This window comes from Lynx canadensis, chromosome B4 (assembly GCF_007474595.2).
Source record: "Lynx canadensis isolate LIC74 chromosome B4, mLynCan4.pri.v2, whole genome shotgun sequence".
NCBI lineage: Eukaryota > Metazoa > Chordata > Mammalia > Carnivora > Felidae > Lynx > Lynx canadensis.
Genome location: NC_044309.1, coordinates 39,726,157 through 39,739,037, shown reverse-complemented (window position 1 = coordinate 39,739,037; position 12,881 = coordinate 39,726,157). Strand labels below are relative to the sequence as shown.

The window sequence follows — 12,881 nt, the reverse complement described above, 5'->3', positions numbered from 1 at the left end:
AACTCCTAGCCCATGGGTTGCCTTCTTGGAGAACGTCCCCAGTCCATGGTGGGGTTGATGTAGAGGGTATTCAAGCACCTTTTCTGATCACCTGTGTGTGGCACCTGGAAAGCTGCCCAGCTATTCTGGCATCCTGGTTACCTGTTTGCTTTTGTCATGACTACCTGACTTCTCTCCCTAACTTAGCTATTGATTTTTTCACACAGCAAAACACATAGCCCCTGAGACTTTGTCATATATTTATTTGTTAGTCTTCATGGTCACCCTTTCCCTGGGTGGGTCTGTAGCACAGCCATGCACTTTCTGGGATCCCTTGACCCTGACCTCCCCATACGTGGTCTTTTTTGACCCTCCCACCACCTTTCACCTTCCCCCCACAGCCTCACCCCAACATCCTGGGCCCCATCTTTAATGCTGGCAGGTCTGGTCTCAGCTTTTTCTAATCTGGTCACTGCTTGTGGGAGGCCACTGGAGAGATGTCAGGCTGCATGATCCAAGGAGGGGTCTCGTCTTCCTGAGAAGTTGGGTGTCCAGGCCCTCTCTGTCCAGCCGCTACCAGAAATGTATGTGTAGGTCTCCTTGTTTGGACAACTGTGCCAGCCTTTTCCCTGCCAGGGAGAACCAGAACAAAAGGAAGTGCAGTTAGGGATATGAGGGTGATCTGCATGAGGAATGGCACCAGGAAACCTGGGAACAAGCTCCAGCATTTCCTTGGCTCCTCTGACATGTGCATCATGGTCCCTCAGCTGGCCTCTCTTTCTGGGCTCTCTGGTTCACTCAAACCATACCTCCCACCCCACGAGGGTTTCTGCAACCCATCAGCCACTGCTGAGCACACTCGACCTGAATCTACCCCTGTAAAAGTTGTCTTTAGATGCTCAGTCACTAATTCTCTACCTTTAATGGCTCAAAAGTCCTCCAGGAAATCAAGTCCAAGCAATGTGCTCACCCCCTAAGGCCCTGTAAAGTGAAGCCTCATACAATCTACTCAGCTGGGCTCCCTTCTCTCTAATGCCCTGCACCATCCATCTTGGTCCCAGGGGCTCATCTCAGACCCTCAGCATACATAACCAGACACATCATTCCCTCTGTGAAAGAGGTCTGTCCCTGGCCTGGCTACTCCCTTGTGCCACCCATGGGGTTCTCTTGTTCCCCACCCCCCCCCCGACATTCCTCAGTCCTACCTTCCCTGTAGGCCCAGCCCAGACCCACTCACTACCTTCATGAGCCTCTCTGGCCATCCCAAGACAATTGATCTCTCTCTTCCCTGATTTCCTGCTGCCTTTATGGGCTGTCCTACACTGTATCACATGTAATGTTTTCTATTGGAAAGTATGTGATAGCTGGGGCACATAGTCCTATGTTCAAAGTCAGCCTCTACCATGCCTGGGCAAAGAAAACTAGACCCCGTGCTTACCCTTCTGATGCCGTGTGTATGTGTCTATGACCACAAGACACTTCAAGAGCAGGCCAGATTTGGCTAAACACAAATAAACCAACAATTTATTGCAACTTCTGTCTCTGCGAGGATGGCCGTGAAGAGGTGTGTTCCAAGGCTCTTAGGGCTACCACAGGGACCAGATGTTAGCGAAACCACTTTGGAAAAGGTAAGCCTTAACTAAAATGCCAGTAAATATTATTGGGCCTGTGTAGTAGCCTCCTCCTACTTGATATTTGTAATTTTAATTATTTGGGAACAAACCCAGAGGTTCGTAACATGGAGTTACTGTAATTTTAGTAAAGCACAAATGTGACCCAAAAGCATACTGCAAGCCTGGTGTTCTGGGCACAGCAACTCACCCCATGGCTAAGTGTCACCAACCACTGGCGTTGGCCTCACAAGACCTGCACCCACATGCTTTCCAGTGGGGGCGTCTATATGATAACTTCTGACAAGGGGTTGAAAACCTTTGTTCTTTGTGATGTTCCAATGGTCATCAAGTGAAAGATAACACTTTAGCAAATGGTAAAAATATGGGTTTTTGAGAGAGAGAGAGAGAGAGACAAAGGACTAACAGGGGAGGGGCAGAGAGGGAGAGAGGCACAGAACGTGAAGTAAGATCCAGGACCTGAGCTGTCAGCACAGAGGCCGACACGGGGCTCTAACCCACAAACCATGATATCATGACCTAAGCTGAAGTTGAACACTTAACCCACTAAGCCCACCCAGGCGCCCCAGAAAACTTCTTTTTTTAAAGTTTATTTATTTTTAAGTAATCTCCTACACTCAATGTGGGGCTTAAACTCATGACTCTGAGATCAAGAGTCACATGTTCCACCAGCTGAGCCAGCCAAGTGCCCCAAGAACAGAAAATTTTTGCTCTTCTCACACACTCATGATTGGGAAGAAGCCTATACAAGCACTTCTGCATTCAAATTTGGTGTTGTATCAACTTCCAAATGCCAAAGACATGTGTTAGGCTCACCTCTCCTGATATGAATGTAAATTATACGCTGTGGCCTTTATTCCAAGGCTGCCCTTCACCTACAGCTCTTCACTTGTTCTCGGGGAATTCACAATTTTCACATTAGCCCGAAGAATGCATATTGAGAAATCATCTGACCTAGAGTTAAAAATGGCAGATCAAAAACATGCGATTTTTTGTTGTTGTTCTAAACCTACTAAAATAATTGTGAGGGAAATTTATTTTTAAATTTTTATTATCTTTTTAATGTTTATTTTTACTTATTTTGAGAGAGACAGAGAGCAGGGGAGGGTCAGAGAGAGAAGGAGAATACCCCAAGCAGGCTCCACGGTGTCAGTGTAGAGCCTGACGCAGGGCTTGGGCTCAAGAGAACCATGAGATCATGACCTGAGCTGAAATCAAGTCAGATGCTTAACCAGCTGAGCCACCCAGGTGCTCATGTTATGATAGGAAAAGATAGAATTCAGTAGGCAGAGAGGGAAAGATTAGGACCTGAGGTCCCTGGCTGGGAAAAAACACATAGTGTCTGACCCACAGCAAACCCCCTCAGGTTCCTCTTAAAAATGTAACAGACATCACCCGCTCCCCCTCAGGTTTCCCTCAGGAATTTGACAAAAGACCTAACTAAAAATAAGTAGTAGACCACAAAACATATGACCCATAAGGAATGATATGGCCATAGACCACCCCTCATACGATGGACTTGAGCCAATCAGGAAATGGACAACCCAACACCTAGAGCTATCCAGCCAATAAGGGTAGGACCTGAGAAGGAACAAGGGGGGAGGGATGGGAGGGCTGACCAGAACCTTATAAAAGGAGGACTCTTGTTTATAGCTGTGGGCATTCACTTTCAAATATCCCCTCCTGCGAAGAATGCTTTCATACTATTCTTGCTTTCTGACCTTAGACTCTAATAAAATTTGCCTGCTGCTCATTGTGTGTCCACCTCTTCATTCTTGGAAGTAAGATAACGAATCCTGGGTATTGAGGTAAAAAAAAAATCCTGCAACACTGTGAGGGGAATTTTTAAACAGGGCAGTAAAGTTACAAAGACAAATAAGTCAGGATAGGGGATCAAATATATGTAAGAGCTAATCTGTAGATGACAGGAAGCCAGTGGAGGAATAGCACTGGGCTTAGGAGAGGGGCAAATTTGAAACCTGAGTGCCTGCAGATGAGGGTCAGTGAGATGTGCAGGTTTGCTCCCAGGGAACCCATGGAGGCTCAGGACCTGGTGGCACCCTACACCTCAGAAACAGGGTCAAGGGGGAGAGCTAAACATTGGCTGCAGTTAAACATACCCTTCCAGGTCTCTTCCCCAGTCCCACAGAGCCGTTTACCCACCTGCTACCCCATCAAAGAGAAGTTTGAGGAGAAACTAAACCTGAAAGGCCTGGGTTCAAGGTCATTTGTACCAAGTAAGGCAGAAAGCACATACTGAAAGTAGGGGGGTTACATGTGACATGAGTGTCTACATGTGAAGTGTGAACAGTTTGCCACCTCCTCTGCTTTGCTGCCAGATATTCAGGCCAACAACTGGAGAATTTCTTCCTATTTCTGTGTATAGACATGGATACCAAGAAATCCTCAAAAAGATGGCGTGGTCCCAGCTACATCATTACCCTGCCATGAACTCACCACTTAACAAGCCCCACAGACACTGAGCCTCCGAAGTCCCTTCACACCTCATTTTTTAAAATACACAGATATCATTAAATCACAAACATCAGAGGAAAGTCTTGAACAGGCCAAAACAGACAAATTCAGAGGAAACAGAACATGCCAGAAAAAAAAAAACTTCAAAAATATTGGAAATCCTCAGATAAATACTTTATCCATGAAGCAAGAATAGTCGGCTATAAAGAAGGAAGCATCCAAGAAGAAAATAATTCCAGGAAATGTGAAGTATAATAGCTGTTTAAAAAAATCAACTTAATTTAAAGACCTAACTGGCTTTGTTAACTGATTCATGAATCAGGCATCATCCCATCTAGCAAGTAAAGGGAAGCTCTGAGTAGTATAAAATGGAAGGCTTTTTTAAAGTTTATTTATTTTGAGAGACAGGGACAGAGAGAGAGAGAGAATGGGGAGGGGCAAAGAGAGAGGGAGAGGCTCTGCACTGTGGGCACGGAGCCCCACGCAGGGCTCAAACTCACAAACCATGACATCAGGACCTGAACTCAAGAGTTGCAGGCTTAAGGACTGAGCCACCCAGGTGCCCCCAAAATGGCAGATTTTTATAGGAAAGGGTGGGCAAGAAAGTTATTAAGGAAGAAAGAAAGAAAGAAAGAAAGAAAGAAAGAAAGAAGAAAAGAAAGAAAAGAAAAGAAAAGAAAGGAAAGAAAAGAAAAAAGAAAGGAAAGGAAAGGAAAGGAAAGAAAAAAAAAGAAAAGAAAAGAAAAGAAAAGAAAAGAAAAGAAAAGAAAAAGATTGTTTTCAAAAGAAAAGAAAAGGATTGTTTCAGGCAATGTCCCTTTCCCCTAGGGGCCCTTATCATGAAGATTACCTTATCTTCCTTTGAAGATAGGAGAGCCCAGCTGACAGATTGATTGCCTGGTTGGTGCGGACGAAAATTCCAGATTAATTGGCTTAAAATTCCACTCTCGGAGAGGTTGTCCCAAGGGCAAGTGACTCCATCTCTAGTCTGATTTTCTTTTTAATATAGCCAAAATAAAACGGAAATAGGTCTAGAAGATAAATTAAAGGAAATCTCCCAAAAAGTATAAAGAAAAAGAGTAAAGTAAATGTGATACTGTCATTCATAAGAAATACAAATTTTGGTCTTTGTTGATGGTTCCTGGATCACAGCTGGTAAATCCCATGTAATTTCCTAAATGATTAGAATAATAGGGGCATCTATTGTTATAATATTTGGTTTTGCCCTCAGTTTCTGAAATAGCTTCAGAACCACAAAGGTCAAATGGGTATCCTTTAGAAGCCCCTTTGAACCACACTTGAGTTTACATGATTGCAGCAACTTTTGAAGAGTCCCTAAGGATGGGGGCTGGTTGCCAGGGGAACCAACCAGAATTAGAGGGTTAGAACTTTCCATCCCACCTCCCCCTCCCTCTATACCACCCACAGACCTCCTGGGAGAAGGGAGGGCTGGAGGTTAAATGGATCACCAATGGCCAATGTTATACTCCATCACTGCTTATGTACTGAAGCCCCCAGAAAACCCCAAAAGGACACAGTTCAGAGAACCTCCAGCTTGGTGAACACGTAGAGGTGTTAGAAGAAAGGCGCCTGCAGAGAGGACATGAAGGTCCTTTCCCCAATCTTGCCCTATGTATCTCTTCCATCTGACTGTCCTGAGTTATATCCTTTTACAATAAGTTGATAATCTAGTAAGTAAATGGTTTTCCTGAGTTCTGTGAGCTGCTCTAACAAATTAATTGAACCAGAAAGGGGGATACTCTCTAATTTATAGCCAGGCTTTAGAAGCACAAGTATCACCCTGGACTTTCTACTGATGTCTAAAATGGGGAAGAGGGCAGTCCTGTGGGACTGAACTTTAACCTGTGGAATCTGATACTGTCTCCAAGTAGAGAGTGTCAGAATTGAGTTGAATTACAGGACATCCAGATGCTGACCATAGAATCTGAGAACTGCTTGGATTGGGAAACCCTACACACACATTTTGTGGCCAGTAGTGTTGTGAGTGTAGTATAAAATTAAAGGAAACACATAGGAGTGGTTGTCCTTAGAGTAAAGAAATTTAAGAACCAGTCAGGAGATCCAAAGTCAGTTAATAGGAGTTCTGGAAAAAGAGAACAGACAAAACCAGAATGGAAGAAAATCATCAAAGACATAGTTTGAAAATGTTCAAAAATTGAAAAACAGGCATTTCCAGGCCAAGAAAGTCCACTGAAAATCCATGAAAATGGATAAAAATATACCTACATCAAGGCACGGCACATGAAATTTAGGAACTGGGACAGCATCAGATTCTACCAAATCTAGAAGCTAGAAGACAATGGAGATGATTCGCAGCCTAAAATACTATACCTATGCAATCAGGAGACTACCATAGCAGAGGCATGAAGTGAATCCCTGGGTGAAAATGAGGGGGTATCATGGGACAGAAGGCATGCAACAGACCTACACCAGACAGGAGCAGGAGGGTGGAAAGGCCCCAGGCAGTCCAGACGAAGGTGAAAGCCTGGTGTCTCTGCAGATAAATAGGAGGATATCTACATAGCTGGTGGGAAGTTTGTTGAGCCCCACTCTCCTTTAAAAATAAATGTTTATTTATTTTTGAGACAGAGAGAGACAGAGCACAAATGGGGGAGGGGCAGAGAGAGGAGGAGACAGAATCTGAAGCAGGCTCCAGGCTCCGAGGTGTCAGCACAGAGCCCAACGCGGGGCTCGAACTCATGGACCGTGAGATCATGACCTGAGCCGACTGAGCCACCCAGGTGCCCCTACCCACTCTCCTTTTAGACATCAGATTGTGACAGGTGTATAGAAAATTAAGCAACAAAAAAGATATTTAGTAGCTCCGTAGGAAAACAAAAAGCACAAGAATGGAGATGTAGTTACATTGCAGCATACTACTTGGCTCAAGGAGAAATAATATTACAGTCATAATAAAGTAAAGGAGCATATTGAGCAAATAAACATTATGCCATTTATCCCACAGAGGGTTGAGAAGTTGTGTGTCTACCTTGTGCAGAGTAATGGAGATCGTGTAAGAAAGAAAAAATCCTTATCATCCGTAAAAGCAAGTCAAATTTTCCAAGACTTAAAAAATAAGGGGAGAGTGGCCTGGATGGCTCAGCCAGCTGAGCCTCCTACTCTTGATTTTGGCTCAGGTCATGATCCCAGGGTCATGGGATCAAGCCCCATGTCAGGCTCTGCACTGGGTGTGAAGCCTGCCCAAGATTTTCTCTCTCTCTCTCTGCCCCTCTCCCTGTGTGCTCTCTCTCTCTCTCTCTATCTCTCTCTCTCAAATTAAAAAAAAAAATGGTTGTGGAGGGGAATGTAAGTGCATTATTGAGAAATACAGTCTAGAAATGCAAATCTAAAATAAAGACCTAAAGAGCTGAAATAGATTTGCTTCTGTGAAATACAGGATAGGGATGCGGACTGCTATTTTGGTTATAAGCCTTTTGAAATAACTTATCTTTTTAAACCTAGACTCATATTTTAACTTAAAGAAAAATAAATAATACATGAAAATTTCCTTAACCTGAAAGACATGACTCTTCAGATTGAAAAGACCAAGTTCTAAGGTTGTTATATGTAGCAACAAACAAACAAAAACAACAAAAAAGGACACTCGGTTAAATTTGAATTTCAGATAAACAGCGAGTAATCTTTTACAAAAAGTATGTGCCCAGATGTTTCAAAAAGTACTTACTTTATCTGAAATTCAAATGTAATGGGGGTCTTCTATTTTATTAAGTAGACTGAGGCCTGATACACGCATACCAAGGTACACAGCATATCACTAAAAAACACTGGGGATAAAGAGAATATGTTAACAACTTCCAGGGGGAAAAAATGTCACATGCAAATAAATCAGAAAGCATTGACTTCTCACAGCAAGATTGGAAATTTGTAAACAGTGGAGCCACGCCTTCAAAATTCCAAAGAAAAACAATGTCCATCCTGGAATTTTATATCCATACAATCATTAACCAAGTCTAAGAACTGAATGAAGGCATTTTCAGGCATGCAAATTTTCACATACCCCTGACTTTTTCACTAATGTATCCGTGTCTAGAACAGTGATGGGCACATAGCAGGAGCTTTACAAATATTTGTTACATGAAAAAAAGAATTCAAGATATAGCCATGTAAGTATTTGTTGAGAAAAATAAATGTAAATGTGTGAAACAAACTTTTAAAATTCTTGAATGTGGTTGCCTCTCAGGACTCGGATTCATGGTAAAGAGAGAGGCAGGGCTTGCTGGTTTTCCTCAGAAGCCTTATAGCATCATCTGGCTTTTTAAAGCATGTACATGTATTACTTTAATAAAAATTAAAAGGGTTTTTAAGTATGTTCACTACTTTTACGTCCTACACACATTCCCAAATCATATTTCATATTGATACCAAAAGGAAGCGACTATGGGATTCCCTACCCTTTTGTATTATTAATCTTAGAAGCCATCCTCTTCCTCTCATCCACTTCTTTCTCTCTAACCAATGCCTCTAATCCATCCACATGTCCCAAAGCTCTTACCTCCCTCATGGATCTCCAATGCATTCACCTTCCACCTCCATCTCTAATTACCCTAGTGCCATCTTCCACCTGGACATTGCAGAAGTTTAGCAATGGGCCCCTACATCCATCCAGTCCATCCAGTCTATTACACTGTGGCCAGGCTGATATTTTCAAGTACAAATCTGATCACATCACTCCATCACCACCTGCTTTAAACATTCCACAGTGTCCAATTGATCCTTGGCTAAAGATAAAGCTCTTAACCCTCCACCTTACTTGCTTACCCTTTCCCTTGCCACCTCAGTCTCTCATGCTTATCATCTTTTTTCCACAGGACCTTTGTACATGCTGTTAACACTGCCTGGTATGCTGTTTCTAGAACTTTTGCCTATTTAATCTTCTGCTCATCATTCAAATACCAGCGACAATGTCATTAAGTCAAATCCCTCTATTTTAAGCTCTTATTGCACAGCTACCTGGATAGCTGTACTTGGTAACATTTGTTACAGTTGGAGTTTTATTTAGGCATACTGGATTAGTATCTTCATCCACTGCACCATCAACACACACACACACACACACACACACACACACACAGGCACACGCACACACACAGGCTCTCCACTAAAGGTGGAAATCCTCTGTTTCACTTATCATTATACATTGCTTAGTACATAGTAGAAACTTAATACCAATGTATTGAATCTGTTGAAACACCACCTTTTACTACTGCAACAATCAGTATGTATCACTTGGGTTTGAATAACATTTATTCATCAGTCTCATCTCTGTCCTAAAATTCTAGAACTTGGAGACTGCATGCTATTTATTTATTTGTTTGTTTGTTTGTTAGTTTTTGGAAGGCCTGCTACTCACTCCTCTCTATTTTTCCAATTTCCATCTTCACACATAATTTTTCAAAATGTGTATGTACATAACATATGCAAAGATTATGTTTTATGGGGTTTCTATCCTGGAGAGCTTACATATCAGAAAAGCCTTTACACCTTGCCTTTTAGAGATTATCATCCAGGATACATTTCTAGCACTTCACATATGATCTTTAAATGTGTTATCTTCCCTCACAATTCAATACAGATTCAAAAGGCTGAATTCTAGTAAACATCTGATTAAAGCTAAAGATTCAGCACTTTAGGTAACCCTGATGATTTTTATCTTGTCTCAGCTCAATGAAGTTTAACACCTATGCTTTGTGCTGTAGCCAAATCATTACACATTCTTTACTGTGCAAGAAAGATGGGGACATTGGCTAGCTGACGGAGTCATCATGAGAATGACCATTTGTCAGCTGTGCACAAACTTCTAAATCTAGCATAAGACAGGGCATGGGGGGATGTCTAAACTTAAACAATGTTGAACACCACTTGTTTATAGTTCCTGTGCAAATAGAGACTATCTGATAATCCAATACTAATTTAACACTTTGCTGAGTAAAACAAGTTTAAATTAACCCTCTCTCAGGGCACCTGGGTGGCTCAGTCAGTTAAGGGTCTGACTTCAGCTCATGTCATGATCTCGTACTTTGTGGGTTCAAGCCCCATGTCGGGCTCTGTGCTGACAGCTCAGAATCTGGAGCCTACTTCAGATTCTGTGTCTCTCTCTGTTTCTCTGCTCCTTCCCCACTCATGTTCTGTCTCTCAAAAATAAATAAACGTTAAAAAAATTAATAAAAAATAATCTTTTTTCTTTTGTCTCATTTAGAATTGTATGAGAAACCAAATATTCTTTAAAGTTCCTTGTAGAGAATAGGACATCAGACTGCCTTCCTTTAAAATAACTTCCCTTCAGACACAAGCTAATATAGTCATGGAGAGTCCTAAATTTCTTATGTCTGAAATTTAATATAATTGAACAATACTAAACTCAAGAATTCCCCATGCAGAGGTGCCTGGGTGGCTCAGTTGTTTAAGCATCCGACTTCAGTTCAGGTCATGATCTCACAGTTTGTGGGTTCGAGCCCCGTGTTGGGCTCTGTGTTGATAGTGAGGAGTCTGCTTCAAATTCTGTGTCTCCCTCTCTCTCTCTCTTTGCCCCTCCCCAACTTGTGTGCACACAGTTGCGCACGCACCTTCTCTCTCCTTCTCTCTCTCAAAAATAAATAAACATTAAAAAAAAAAAAGAATTCCCCATGCAGGTGTTTTTTTAAAAAATCCCCTCCTTTGCCCCCAAAATCAGTCTCTGGAAATGGTAGCTACTAAGGGTCACTCTCCAAATGGACTGACTTCCCCAAAGCTCGGCCATGTCACATCAGCAGGGGAAGGCTGGGACCAGAATCTGGACAATCTTGCTGCTTGCTGGGCCCAGTGTGAACCGCTGACTATCTCAACCTCTTCTCTACATTTGTTGTTTACAGAGTTAGACTCAACAGCTCTTCCCCAAACACTCCGTCATTTCTCTGAGTGATGTGGAATTTGGCATTTCTTGAAACCTTGAGCTTGCTAAAATTTTTTTGCTCCTCTGGGGTGTATCACCAAAGCCCTGTATATTCCCAGAAAGGTAGAGAAGAGGCATGCAACAAGTTTAGGGCTGTATTTTATGCTTCAGACAACCACAGTGAAACTGTCGAGACACTCGTGGTTTTAGTGTTCACCAGTACCTTTAAGAGAACATGTGTACCTTATAATTGCCAACAAAATGCTGATTCAACAAGATACCATTTAATACCCATCAAATCGACAGCCCAGCTAGAACATTCACAGTTGGTTGAGTGCCGTAAACACTCTCATACAGATCTAATGATTTCTTCTGTTTTCTCTCTTAATTTCTATAACCACCCCTTATCATTTTTCAAGATGGAAATAATTTTTTCTTATCCTAAAAAAATATGCTCTCTTTCACCTTGCTCCAGCAAGAAGGGCCCACAGAAAACTATAAAAGAGATGCTTAAAATCACACATAGCCCTTCTACATAGAAAAAAAAAAAACAACATTGTTCTTGGAGTGTGACAGTCTTAGCCCAGTTACTTATTCGGTGGCCTCATCTAATACATGAAAACAATAACTCAAGGTGCCTCACACTGTGAGGATTAAAGATAATATTCGTATAAGGCACAGTCACTCGTAGCTGGTAGCTATGACTGTTGCTTTATTAATATACTTCCAGTATATAAAGAGACAGATAGATGATAGATAGTTAGCTGATAGCTGATAGGTAGATAGATAGAGATATGGTGATATGGTGCCTATTTTATGTTTCCACAAAACGGCTTTTTTGTGCCCCCAAAAAACATTATGTAGAAGATACACTGCTTTGATAAATAAATATTCAATTTATTAAGGCTACAAATATTTCAATAGAGTTCTTCCTTAATCCTTTGAGTTCATATGACAAATTTTGCTCTTTGGTTCATAAGCAGAGGTTGCTTATTTTGTTTGTCAAAAGTCTGAATTGCTCGAGAGTCTTTAAAAGCAGTAATAAGAGGAGGACACCTTGAAGGATATGTGTTATGGACTGAATATCTGTGTCCTCCCAGCACCCATATGCTAAAGCCTTAATGCCTGGTGTAGCTAGCTGTATGTGGAGACGGAGCCTCCCAAGGAAGTAATTAATGTAAACTTAAATGAGGTCATAGGGGTGGGACCCAGGTCCTGTAGGATTGGTGTCCTAGAAAGAGGAATAGACTCTGACTCCCCCGCCCCCCTCTCTCTTTCTCTGTGAACAGAGGGTCGGTCATATGAAAGCACAGTGTGAAGGCAGTAGTTTGCAAACCAGGAGAGAGATCTCGCCATAAAACAAACTTGCTGGCACTTGATCATGGACTTCTACTCTCCAGAAGTGTAAGAAAATGAATTTCTGTTGTTTAAGCCACCCCACCCAGCATGTGATATGTCATTACGGCATCCCTAGAAGCTAACTCAATATGGGAAGCAGAGATTCCTGTGTTACATGGGGGGGGGGGGGGGGGGTCAGAGGTCAACAATAAGAAAAGAGCAAGGATTCACATCCTACTAGATGGTTGTTTCCTGGGAAGTGGCCAGACCTTGAAGGGAATGACTGCTAAGCACATCAAGGTGTCCAGACCTGTGGCACAGGGTTCCCTGCCTGCTCATGGAGATGCAGAGCCCCTGCTGGATTTGTGAACAGAGATTTATACCCAGTTTTAGAGTTGTCAGATTGAGCAAGTAAAAATATACGATCAAAAGTTAAATTTGAATTTCAGATGATTTTTCAATATTTGGGACATTCTTCTTTTCTTTTTCCTCTTTGATTTTTCTTCTTTTTAAGCTAAAAAAGAAGCCAACCAAAACCAAAACCAAAA

At 42.1% G+C, this 12,881-nt stretch overlaps 1 protein-coding gene across 1 annotated transcript in view; it reads right to left on the bottom strand.

Moving 5' to 3' along the window:
• Window positions 1-225: 225 nt before the first annotated feature.
• KCNA6 (potassium voltage-gated channel subfamily A member 6) overlaps window positions 226-12,881 on the bottom strand; it is a 45,256-nt gene continuing 32,600 nt past the window's right edge. Inside the window, exon 2 of the mRNA XM_030322385.1 lies at window positions 226-608. The gene's annotated coding sequence lies outside the window, so the exon portion shown is untranslated. The remainder of the gene's footprint in view (window positions 609-12,881) is intronic.